Source organism: Lycorma delicatula, chromosome 4, assembly GCF_047948215.1.
Source record: "Lycorma delicatula isolate Av1 chromosome 4, ASM4794821v1, whole genome shotgun sequence".
Lineage (NCBI taxonomy): Eukaryota > Metazoa > Arthropoda > Insecta > Hemiptera > Fulgoridae > Lycorma > Lycorma delicatula.
The window spans coordinates 131,671,702-131,684,784 of NC_134458.1; positions in this window are offsets into that span (position 1 = coordinate 131,671,702).

Here is a 13,083-nt window from a genome sequence, read left to right on the forward strand (position 1 = left end):
TCAATTTGAAAAAAAAGATTCCGGAGTGTCTAGCCATTCTTCTGCTTTGCTTAAAATTACATTTAATACATGACTTTTCATAGCTATCTGGATATGTCTAATTATATATATATATATATATATATACTCTATATACATTCCAGTATTGATTTTATTGTTTTTGAGGATGGTGTTAATGTAGATAAATCCAGTTAGCTCCATTAACTGGTGAGCCGTAAAGCTTAAACAAAGAGCGTGTATTGCAGGGTGATTTTATTATGTAACCTTGTTTCAAATCATGGACTAAATCGTTTTGTGATTAGCCAAATGATTCCTGTAATAAATTAAAAAAAATATAGCATTTTATTTAACATTACATTTATATAAACCAATCTATTCTTGTCTAATGTGAGACAAGAATAATTCAGTTTATCTTGTCATTCGTTCTGTGCTTGTTGGTCTTGTTGAATTATGGATTTTCTTTTTCTTTTGACATTAATGACTCTGCGATTGCAATACATTTATTTTTGCACTAGGGTATTACTCACAATTCGCATGTTTGTGATTCTAATTGTGAAATGAGATTGAATTTGAGTGATTGTAAGAGTTGGTATTGTAAGAAACAAACCTACCTGTTTGAAAAATGTTCATGAGTAATTTAGTTTTTATGTGTTTAGAGTAAGGTTTGGTTAGATTAATTCAATGTTTTGGGGGAGGGCAAAGCTGCCTCAAATATTGACAAGCATAAAATTTATGTTGGCAGTGGATTTTGTACGTGCAAACAGATGAATTTGGCAGAGTGTGTATCAAAAACACAGCTAGCTGGTATTACAGTAGTGTGTACCTTAGTATAGGTTTTGGCTATCAGGGACTTCTGTATGTGCATGGAACCATTTTCACCTAGCGCGTTGCAGATCGTGCATACAAAATATGGTGGATCTGTGGAAAAAAATTGGCTGAAATGGTAGTGGGTGAATTATAATAAGAAAGTGTTGAATATTGTGTTTTTAGCGATGAAATTTAATGAATTTTTTGAAATAAAATTAATTTTATTATGTTGATTCACTAGAAGGAATATTATATTAGTGGTTAATATTTACTGCTTTAAATTTATTTTATTAGGCTGATTCACTAGAAGGAATATATATTAGAGGTTAATATTTATTGTTTATATATGATCAGAATTAGAATTATTTATGATAACTGATTAATACATCAGATCTGGTTAATAGAATACTGTAATTTGTGACCATCAATATTTTTAAAATGATTTCTTTGAAAGTTTTTAAAGTAACCATGATTGATATAAATTTTGTAGCACAGCTTATATTACTTTCCTGGTGAATAGAAATAGAAAGTTATATTAAAGGGGAAAATATGGTGATCATGTCAAAAATGGGGTATTGGGTTCTTTGAAAATCTTTACATTTTATGGTTTAACTAGTTGATCTGGAATAAAAAAAACAGGGTATGTACGTATGTGTGTTGCATTGTTTTTAGCTATATTTCTCAGGATTGACGAAACCAATTTTCTTCAAATTTGGCTCAAATATTTCTATACATGGGGGCATTGATCATATCAATTTTTTTTTCAATATTTGTTAATATGGTGATAAAACCAATTTCGATTGTCTTCAGAAGCAGTTTGGAGAAAACTTTATTAAAACAAATGTATTACCTGCAATGCATGTATAAACAATAAAATTATTTTTTCTTATTATTTATATAAGCAAAAAATCAACTCATACCTCTTAAAATTGAAATTTATCTCTTTTGTTCTTTTGCTCTATCTGCCTTTGGTTTAAATATTAAAAATACTTTTTTTGAAAGTTTATACTTCAGATATGGAACAATCAAGAAAGCAATTTTTTTAAATTATGGACCCTGGAAAAAAAATCTTTTTTGAAAATTTTATTTTTCTTATTTTAGCCTTTATTGAAAAGGTGTAAATAAACCTTAACGTGGTTAGTAAACACCTTAAAGTGTTAGGTTTTTCTAAACCTAACACTTTAAGGTGTTAGGTTTAGAAAAACTTTACTTAAGCAAATTTAACCTTAACATATAATATATGAATATTTTTAGAAAAACGTTTCTTAAAATTTAATCCACACTTCTAAAAAGTATATATTCTGTTTTTTGCTCTAACCCTTTCAATTTTTATTATTAAAAAAAAATAATTAAAACTGACGACAAATTTGTTATATTTTCCTAGCATGCTATTTATTACTTTCCAACTTATTGGTTAGGAAGACAAAAAAGAATTTGGTTAACAAATATGCACTAAATAAAAAAAATAGCTTTTTTGGAGTTTTGGGGAATTTGGGAAAAGATCTTTTTTAAAGTGGTAAGATAAGTACACATGTATTGAACTTAATATAAATTGAGGTTATGTTAGCAAAATTTTGAGAAAATTGACCCCAAAGACTATATACCCCAGCCCTTGGAGGTATTGACCCCAAACCTTTACCAATAAATTACCCCATATAGTGTCTGTGAAAAATTTCATAAAAATTGGTTTATCCAGTCAAAAGTTATTAAACTTCAAACATGTCGATACATGTGCAAACATACATTATATGTGAACATTATTCTCCACTATTTTTTTGGGTCCCTAGGACATGAAACTACGAGAAATACCCCATTTTTTGACTGATTAACACACTATCTTTCTTGCAGAATAGGTCTAATGCTATATATATATGTGCAGTGTGTATGTGTGCGCGCATTTATATGTGTTTAATATATTTATATAATTATATGTATTTAAATGTTTTACCGTACCCTTTTAAATCTTATTTATTATTTTTAAACAGTATTTTTTTTAGATTTTTAAATTTGTATTTTTTTTGTTAATGTTTGTTTTATAGTTAAAAACATTGCTTTTACAGTGCAAATATGGAGTTACAAAATGTAAATCTCAATGTTTAACAATACATTTTTTGTGGGTAGTTTGATTCCATATAATAATCTAGAATTATCAAAAGGTATGCTTTATGAAAATTAATTTGATTAGTACACTACTACCCAACTATATTGGGTACATTATTTTAAGATATATGTAACATATAATTATTTATAGGTTAATTCAGAAAAGTCATTTAAATGTATATTTTTATGTTTTGGGAGTATTTATTTATATGGTTTTTATTTCTGTGTGTGTTTGTATTTGGTTGACTGTTTTCTTAAAGTAAACAGTTTTAGATTAGAATTAAATTAAAAAACCTAGTTTTGCTCTATGTGAAGAAGAGTTTGTTTACACTTTATAATAAGTATTCTTCTATTTTTTGATTTTATTCCCAGAACTACCACAATTAACACTGCAAAATTAGATCTGTGATTGAAATAAAGTTGAGTATCAAAATAAAATCAATGTTTAAAATTGTTGATTTAAATTTGTTATTTTCAATGAACACACGAGTATCCTATTTCATATATTTTCCATTATTAATTACTGCTTTATTTTATATACATTAAAATCAAAAATGGATGTTGACTGCTAGAATTACATATTTTAGAGTTCAGTTAGTTCAAATTTTATTTTTAACTCGGATTTTAATTGACTGTGTAAAACAAATAATAACAGTTTGAGTAATTAATATTGATCCTTATTTAAATTCTAGTTTAGTATAGTATTTTATAGGTATCACATTTGACCTCTGTAATTATATATTTTAAAATCAGATGCAAGAGCTAATGATTTGATAAAATAATTAATAATTAAATGCAATGTGTCGTCTATTAATATTTTATTATGTAAATTTGTTTTTACTAGGGATTTTACATATATGTTAGAATGGGTAGACTGATATGATAACTCATATGAGATATGACTAATTCAGTATGTGGTTGTATAAAACCTTTGAGTGGGAAGATAATTTTTGAGACCGTGTTCTTTTAACACTAAGTATTTTGTGCGTCAACTAGGTAACATATTAATTTTAGGAATTACACTGTCCATTACATTGGTCTTTATTTTTTGTAAACTGTTGCACTCTTGGGCGATAGAAATAAAAAAAAAAATTTATCTCATATCTAATTCAAAAAGATAGAATAACCTTTTGCCTTTTGAGTACCTTTATGAAGACACTATATAATAGAAAGGACAGAATAATCGAAGGCAATATTGTAAACAATTTTACTTACTGTACAGTATTTACAAACAAGATAAAACTATTATTTAAATGATTTTTTTTTAAATGTGTATCATGAAAGACACCAAAATTATTATGAGATCCCGCCCAACGGTCAAGTTCCTTTTTCAGACATTATCAAAACTTGGGTTCATAACTTTGAAGAACTGGTTCGGCTTTGAAAAAAAAAACCTGGTGGTCGTGTATTGTCAGTACGTAAGCCAGAAAACACTGATGCCGTGAAAGCTGTAGTGGTTAGTAATCCTCGTCGTTCGGCGCTGAAAATTGCCTTGTCATTGGAACTCGGACGTCGGAGCGTGCAAAGAATACTCCATAACCTGAATTTCATCCTTACAAGATTCAAATTGTCCAAGAACTGAAACTTAACGATGTGTATTGCGTCTGAAATTTTGTGAAAAACTGTTGTCTAAAATCAATGAGAATGCTGACTTTTTTGAAAGTCTTTGGATGTCAGATGAGCTTTATTTTCACTTAAGTCGATATGTGAATTAGTAGAACTTCCGTTACTGGGCAAAAACAAACCCTACTACGCTTCACCAACGTCCGTTTCACAGCACTAACTTATTGTATGATGTGCAGTTTCGTGTTGTGAGGTGATAGGGGCTCACATACATAGGGCCTCTCACAGTACATACATTCTGGACCTGGCCTTTTACCTCCATCGTGTTGGAAGAAGGCCAGGTCCAGAATGTATGTACTGTGAGAGAAATGACAATGCAGAACACACATTTTTCTGCTGCGAGAGGTGGGCAATTAAAAGGAGGAACTGTGGCATAATAGGTATGAGCCCAGCAGAGGTCCTAGAGCACATGTTGAGGAGCGAAATAAATTGGAAGAAGGTTACGGAATTTATAGTAGCAGTATTAACAGAGAAGGATATAGATGAAAGGCGACTAGGTTACTAGTGTAGAATAGGGTAGGGTGGACAGCCTCAGTGGAAAGAGATGGCACGCTGAGGTGTGTCGTTCTCAATGATCCACTGAGGACTCCAAGGGTTTAGATAGGTCCTGATGAAGAAGAAGAGTAAGAAAAGACCCGGTGCCACGTTACGGCTATTCGAGGTTTCCAAATGGGCAAACAGAACATCACTCAAAAGAGCTGACACCGGCGAGCCGACCTGCCATGCCGGACGTTCAGCCGGTAGGCGGAGAGGCTCGTTAGAGTTTACCAGACACTCCCCTGGGTGGGGCAATACCAGCCAGTCGGACCGGCCCAGGGGAGTAGAGTGGAAAAAAAAAAAAAAAAGGTGATAGGGCCTTACTTCTTTGACGATGAAGGGGGCTCTGCTGTCACTGTAAAGTATCAACGTTATTTCGACATGCTAGAGACATTTTTTGCTCCTAGGCACCATTCTCTTCCAGATCTTTACCTTCAGCAAACCTGGTTCCAAGAGGACGGAGCCACCTCACACACTGCCCGACAGTCTACGCAGCAGTGAGACGTTTGTTTGGGGATCGCATAATTTCAAGGACTGCTAACATCGCTTGGCTGCCCCGGTTCCAGATAATTCAGCCTACGACTTCTTTTAATGGGGACATCTGAAGAGCGTTGTGTACCAGACTAGACCAAGAAAGCTTGCCCAGCTAAAAACGCAGATTGAAGAGGAAATCGCCAACTCCCGGACAACACACTGCGCCGTGCTATGCAAAATTTTCATTATCGCCTTACTGAATGTGTACGCAAAAATGGACAGCACTTAACTGAAGTAATTTTTAAAAAGTAATGTATACTGAAATTTCTACTCTTTTAGAACATATTTTCAACATCAAATAAAGGTTACTAATTTTACTTCATTTTTTCTAATGTATTTATTATGAAGAAATCTTGTATATCAGTTTTTTTTATATAAGGATATTTTAAAATTTAAAATTGTTATCCTACAACTATATAATTTACAAACTCTTCTTTAAAAAAAATATATTTTATTTTATGTGAAGTTTTGTCATATTCGTGAAACTTTGACGGATTTAACATTGCTGATTGTAGTATATCAGTTGTTATACCGTCTATGGTCATGTATATGTGAGTTAAGTTTTAAATTTACTAGGATCAACTAGTAAACGGTATCTGTAAAATTTTGTAAGTGATATGGCGTTTTATGAACTTCAAAAATTTTTGTTGGCGGTGGAGTTATAAGTCGAGATTTCAAGAAGTATTTATATTTCTGTGTAAACATGTTGCAAAAGTTTGTATAAGGTGTTATCTTGTTTTTATCAGTTTTTGATAGAATGCAAAATAAGCTTAAAAGATACTATAAAACTATTTGGTTAAGTGCAGGACGTTAGGTGATTTTTGAAGTATTATATACATTGTCGTTCCTTACAATTAAGTTCTCCAATGGTAAGTTAAACGCAGAACGTCACTTACTGATCAGTTTTTGAAGTACTATACACAGTGTATCACGAAGTTCTCCCGGAACTTTTATTACCTATTTTATTCATGAAAATAATGGAAAAAGTTCTTATAAACGTAAGTCCTAAAATGCTTCGTTTGCGAGTTACGGATAGTGAAAGATTTCGCTCGGATATCAATTACCCGGTGAAATGAGGTCGTACTGTAATTTTTAGTACGTTAATTAAAGAGCAGAATTAGTGACTTATGAGCTTTGACCTGAAAAATCGAATAAAATAAGTCCCAGAAAAATATCTGCAGTAGCTTTTCAGAAATCAGGGGTGAAAACCAATAAATTGGGTTAAAAAATCCTGTTTCTGTATGTTTGAGCTACAATAACTTTGTTTAATAGGTAATAAACATATAAAACTTTTAAAAAACTAGTAGAGAATTTAATTCTGAACAAAATGGTTTAAGATAAATCGAATAAAACAAAAATAAGCTAGAAAAATTCCAATTTCATTTAGAAACAGTACATTAGAATCTAACATTGGTTAGAAAAGTACTTATTTAATGTAAACAAAAACCAGATTCTCTGTTCGTGATGTGAAAAATTTGTAAAAACAAAATTTACTGTTAAAAATTAAAAAAAAAAACTGGAAAGTACACGATTGTAAAATAAAAATAGATAAATAAAAATTAACATAATATTTTTTCAATGAACAAAACTAGATTAGCGTTTAAATCATTCTGTAAGGTTCATTAAGTATATCGGGTACTGTGAACTGTGCTATTTACATTTTCATTCATTAAATGTGCAGTACGATAAGTTTGTAGGAAGAAATTTTAAAATAAAGAAAAGATTAATTTACTGGGAATATTTTAAATTAAAGTAATAAAACTAATTATTAATATTTATTTTTCAGAACACTTTATTTCGAATCATTGTGTGTTTGAAAAATACATATTTAGAAATTTTATTTACCTCGTTTTAGATTTACCTTGCAAGATCAATACATTTTTATGTAGTATATGATTACTTCTTCTAAACCCTTGGGAGTCTTGATCACGTAACCATACTGAAGAGCAAGAAAAAGACTTATAACTCGCGTGATCAAGATCACTACATATAAGATCACTAAGAGGATTTCCGTGGAGAGTTCCTGTCCGTTATGTTTAAGTTCTTTTTCAAAAAGTTATTTAGTTCATACTACACTGCTTTTTATATTTTTGTTACGGGAAAATGAATTTTATTATTAAATAAATTATAAAATGATATTTTCTTTAAATAAACTTAATTAAAAAAAAAAATTAATTAATTTGTTTTGTTTACTTTACTTTAACTTTCTGTCCCTCAATACTATACTGCCCCTCAATATTTATCTTTCACAAAATAATTCTTAGAATTAAATTATATCAAAACATGAAATGAACAATCAAAATTCTTATTAATGAAATTCTTTATTTTTATTCGCTACCTTTGTAGTAATGGCTCATTTCCCCAAATAACGACAAAAGCCTCCAGCCTTTCCTCCCGGTGACTTTATGGTACGACGATCCCGGATTAAATTTCTAACCTGTCATTAAAAATAGTGTAATATAAATATATATACATATGCAATTATTAGGTGCTGTAACCAAACGTATTATAGTCATCCTGATATGAAATGTAAACCAATTCCAAAAATAGTATTACTATTCTCGAGAATATTAATTCAATATTGGTTATACTAAGAAAGGTAAGAAGTGAAGTAGTTTACCATTATTTTTTCAATAAGCCTAATATACTGTTGTACTCCTAACATTATAAGTACCGAATTGCAGGAAATATTTAGCGCTACAAATTACTTCTTTAGTTTGTTCAGTATAAGAGATTTTTGGTGAACATCGACAGTATCAGAGAAAGTAAGAGGAGTGGTCGCTTTTTTGTACTTAATGTGTTTTTTATGTGTCACAGCCAAATAAATACTGGGATAAATATTTTTAAGTAACAAAATAATGTACTCTTTTCTGTTACGAAAAAATGTTTTATATTATACTACATTTGTATTCATACTGTGGGCATTTTCAGACTATTTAAAATAAGATTTTTAATTAAAAAATATAACCGTACCTGACTGAAATAGCTTCTACTTAAAATGGGGCCATAACTGGAAGAATTATTTTCCAAAAATATCCTATATTGGGAGAAAAAAATAAGAAAGATTTTGTATTAGTCAACAGGAGGACACATTTTTAGTTTTTTTTGTGCGCTTTATAGGGAAATAAAATGTAATTAGTTTAAAAATTTGTCAAAACTGATATTTTTTAAAACATTTTGTTCTTTTTTTTGAGAAAAGGTTTACCTATGAAATGAAATTTCATACTTCAAAAGTGATTGTCAAAATAAAATCAATTACGGTTGTTAATCTTATTTGGAACTGTGTGTTGAAGCTTCATACTTTTCGTCAGAGATATAAAGCTTATAGTACATCTTAAGAAAATGGATATAATAAAGCGTAAACTCCCTCAGTAAAAAAAAAGAGAAACAAATTGAAAAATATCCCAGAAAAAAATACATTACTCTTAAGATAAGTGTATTCCGGCGGCATTTTCATGTCCATACTTTGTCGTCTCACAAATGTGAGTTGACAAACACTAAAAATAAAAACTTTGTATTTTTTTTTATACCACAAGCAATGTAGTTTTTAGGGAAGAACGAGTGTCATGTCGTAAATTTGAGTCTAGACCGAGTGTTGGTAATACCTTTAGCGTCGTATCCGTTTAAAGCTCTCTACGCTTCAGTTAGATTAGGAAGGCAATCGGCCTTTGGCAATTAATGATAATCCCTCAACGTGGATGTACATTGGCAGCAGCCGTCGTAGCTGCTTATATTATTAAAATAAAACGGTATCCCTTTTATTAAAATAAAAGGGATAGTTTAGAATTTGTTTAAACATTGTTTTGTAAACTGAAAATTGGTGATTTGTGATTCTATAAAACATTTTTGTGTATGCTATCTTCAATTATCTGAATAAATCGGGTAATAAGATTACACCTGTCCAAAAATCATTTATAAAAATGTTTACTTAAAAAAATGTAAATCTAGATGGCCGTTTTTATCGTTAAACAATCATAATCTTCTGATGATGGGTTTTACGTAGCGTCTACTTGTACAGGATGTACAGAGTGATTCACGAAGAATGTAGCAACCCTTTAGAACATGTTACACTGGTGAAAATAACGATGAACGTTCGTGTAAATATAGGTTCGGAAACGCTTCGTTAGCGAGTGTCGGCTGGCGAAAGATTTGGCCCTGATCTCTGAGCCCTTCTTCTTTCTTTCCTGTTTAGCCTCCGGTACCTACCGTTTAGATAATTCTTATGAGGATGAATGAGGATGATTTGTATGAGTGTAAATGAAGTGTAGTCTTGTACATTCTCAGTTCGACCATTCCTGAGATGTGTGGTTAATTGAAACCCAACCACCAAAGAACATCGGCAATCCACGATCTAGTATTCAAATCCGTGTAAAAATAACTGGCTTTACTAGGACTTGAACGCTGTAACTCTCGACTTCCAAATCAGCTGATTTGGGAAGACGCGTTAACCACTAGACCAACCCACCAACTCGGTGGGTTATGATTTCTGAGCCCTGGTAAAATTAAGCCAAACTGTAATTCTTAGGATTCAATTTAAGGGGTAAATTTAGTAGTTTTATATAAAATCTGACCTGAAAAAATGGAAAAATAGGTCCCGCAACTGAACTTTGGTACCAAAATTAAAAATAATTTTCCCCGGAGAAAATCAACCCCATGTCCATGGAATTATATCCACCGTGGCTGAGTTTACACATAAAAACCCTTGTTCAGAAGAGTCTTTATCTCTGCAAGCAAAGCGAAGGAAGAGCGTTGAGTTTAGTGATGTAAAGAAGGATCGAACAAAGTTTTGATCAAATTGAAGTGAAGGGTTGACAAAATATTTGATGATAAAGGGGAAATAAGGGTATTTTACTAAGCAGTCCTTTTCGGATTGTTCGAGGATCACTAAAATTGCAGGAGCACTTGTTAAGGAGACTGCTATGAGAGCTGTTCATAAACCGTCCACGACCTATAATTGTCAAGGCTACTTAAAGCCAAGAAGATTGGACTTTTAGACATTGACGTTGTATCACATGATACGCTAAATACCTCCAGGGAGTAATTGTGAGCCGGGATTTGCTGATCTGCACGGAAAAGTTTTACTCTCCGCGTCGCATGTCTTGGCGGTTAACAAACCTAAGTATCCCGAAAAAAATAAAGGCTGGCTTTCCTAGATAGAATGGATGTTCATCCAATCATCCCGACTACTCGGCGGTGTTTTGGATGTCAGAAATTCGGATATACAGTGACGCGATGATTTTCTCTATTTTGAGACTAGAAAAATCTTGTTCAGCAGATAAGCATAAGACGCAACCTTTGGTTGCGTCTTATGCTTAGTTGTTGCAGCTCCTGCAGCTAACTTATAAACCAAAGGATGTACTCTTTGAACTCGCACCAGCTCTAGCGAACATCATTAATGACAAATTGAAAAGTCGGCCAATTGAGAAACTTGACGCAAACCAAAGTTGACGCAGAAAAAAACACACATCTCCAAACAAAGGATTGTTACAGAACCGAAAAATGAGCCTTCGACCAGTTAAAAGTTGAAGGAAAGTGAAGCTAAACCGCAGAAGTCAGAAAATAATACACCAACGGTAAAAGTTGAAATAGAGAAAATCCCCATTCAGGGAATTAGTAAAGAAAATGACATAATGATAATTAGAAAAGAGAGAGAAGATGACGAGATGATAGTTGGAAGAGAGAGTGAAGGAAATGAATCCATGGACCCCCGAAAACGCGGAGGCCTCTAAAAGAGAGGGCGATCTCTTAAGCTGGCCGCAAACATTTTAACGAGTGCATCAAGCTTAGACTCTGATGAAATGCTCCATCTATATCCGCACCATCTATATCGTCTGATGCCGGCAGCTATACATCCTTCCTAATTTAGTGCGGAGGATCGGAAGATTTCATTTCGGAAGCCTCAGACAACCTGGAATCAGAGGTGGAGGCCGTCAGGAGGATGAAGAAAAGAAAGAAAAGGGATGACGTAATGGTAAACTTTGGAGGTAGTATAAATGTAGTTTTTGTAACTTATTTGACAAATTTTCGCAACTACGATGACCTTTATTATGTTAGTACCATAGTGCAGAAAAAACCGTGTCATCGAATAGCGCCAAAAAACAATTGAAGTTACTCGTACTCAAACAGTTTAATAACAGCAAATAAGATAAACAACTAATTAGTTATTTTTTAATTTAAAAAATCAATTGAGTGAACGTTCGTTCGGTTAGTATAAATCTTGTTCAGTGTATCGTTAAAATGTTGTGATTTTTAAAAGATAAAAAATTACAATATAGACGAAAAAGATTATTTTTACAGTTAGCATAGCTAATTTTTGTTAGTTTTTGGTTTGAAAAGTTGAAAATTTTTTCATTTTTTTTCTCGTACTAAAATTTTTTACACAGTCAAAATAGCTGTTACTATAAAAACGCAGGGCTATTTCTTAAAATACTCCCGATGTTTAAATGATTAATTAAAATAGTATTTATAAAGTCGATATTAATTTTACTCTGTGACATAATACGTTTCGTTTCGGGATTAGTGGAAGTTGATGTAATGGTTATAGACGTTGTATTAATGCGTACACGCCGGTTTAACTAAGTGTTAAATTAGATGCCTGTTTCATATTCGCTTAGTGACGTGTTGGCAAAATAAACTATGCTACTACGTTAATACAGACAGGTATTTCAGCTGTTCTTTCGTACATCAATTTTCATTTTACTGCTTCAACAGTTCACAGTTCTAAAATTGTTAACCACATATAGCGTATTTAGGTCGTAATAATAAATAAATTTAGCGTTAGGTATTTTATAATGGTGAATGAATTAATATCTTTTATACTTAATATATTTTTTGAAAGATAAATTTCATTATATTTGTTGCAAAAAATATTATTTCTCGTAAAAATGAATTTTTATTAATATACTATTAATAAGATACAAGTAAAAATCTATTTTTATTAATGGATCTAAGTAGAAGTAAAATTTCGATTTTTTTCAGAGGCATTTTAAAGAACATTTTATTAAAGAAAATTTGTTATTTATAATTTGTAATAGCCCGGATCCCGGATAGAAATGTTTTTTGAAAATCTTCTTTTTCTTATTTTAGCTTTTATTGAAGAGGTGTTAGATTTAGAAAAAACTAGGTAAATTTGTTAAGCTAACCTATATGAAGAGTGTATCACAAAGTTTTCCCAGGACTTTCATAACCTACTTTACTCGTAAATATAATGGAAAAAGTTTACGTAAACATATGTCCTAAAATTCTTCGTTTCCGAGTTATGGCTAGTGAAAGACTTCGCTCGGATTCCAGCTATACCAGATGAAATAAGGTCGTACTGAACTTTTTAGGACGTTAATTAAGGGGCAGAATTTGTGGTTTATTATGGGTTTTGACCTGAAAAATCAAATAAATAGATCTCAGAACCGTATCTGAAGTAGTCGTAGAGAAATCAGTGGTGAAAACCCATAAATTTGGGTGAAAAATCATGTTTTTTTATGTTTG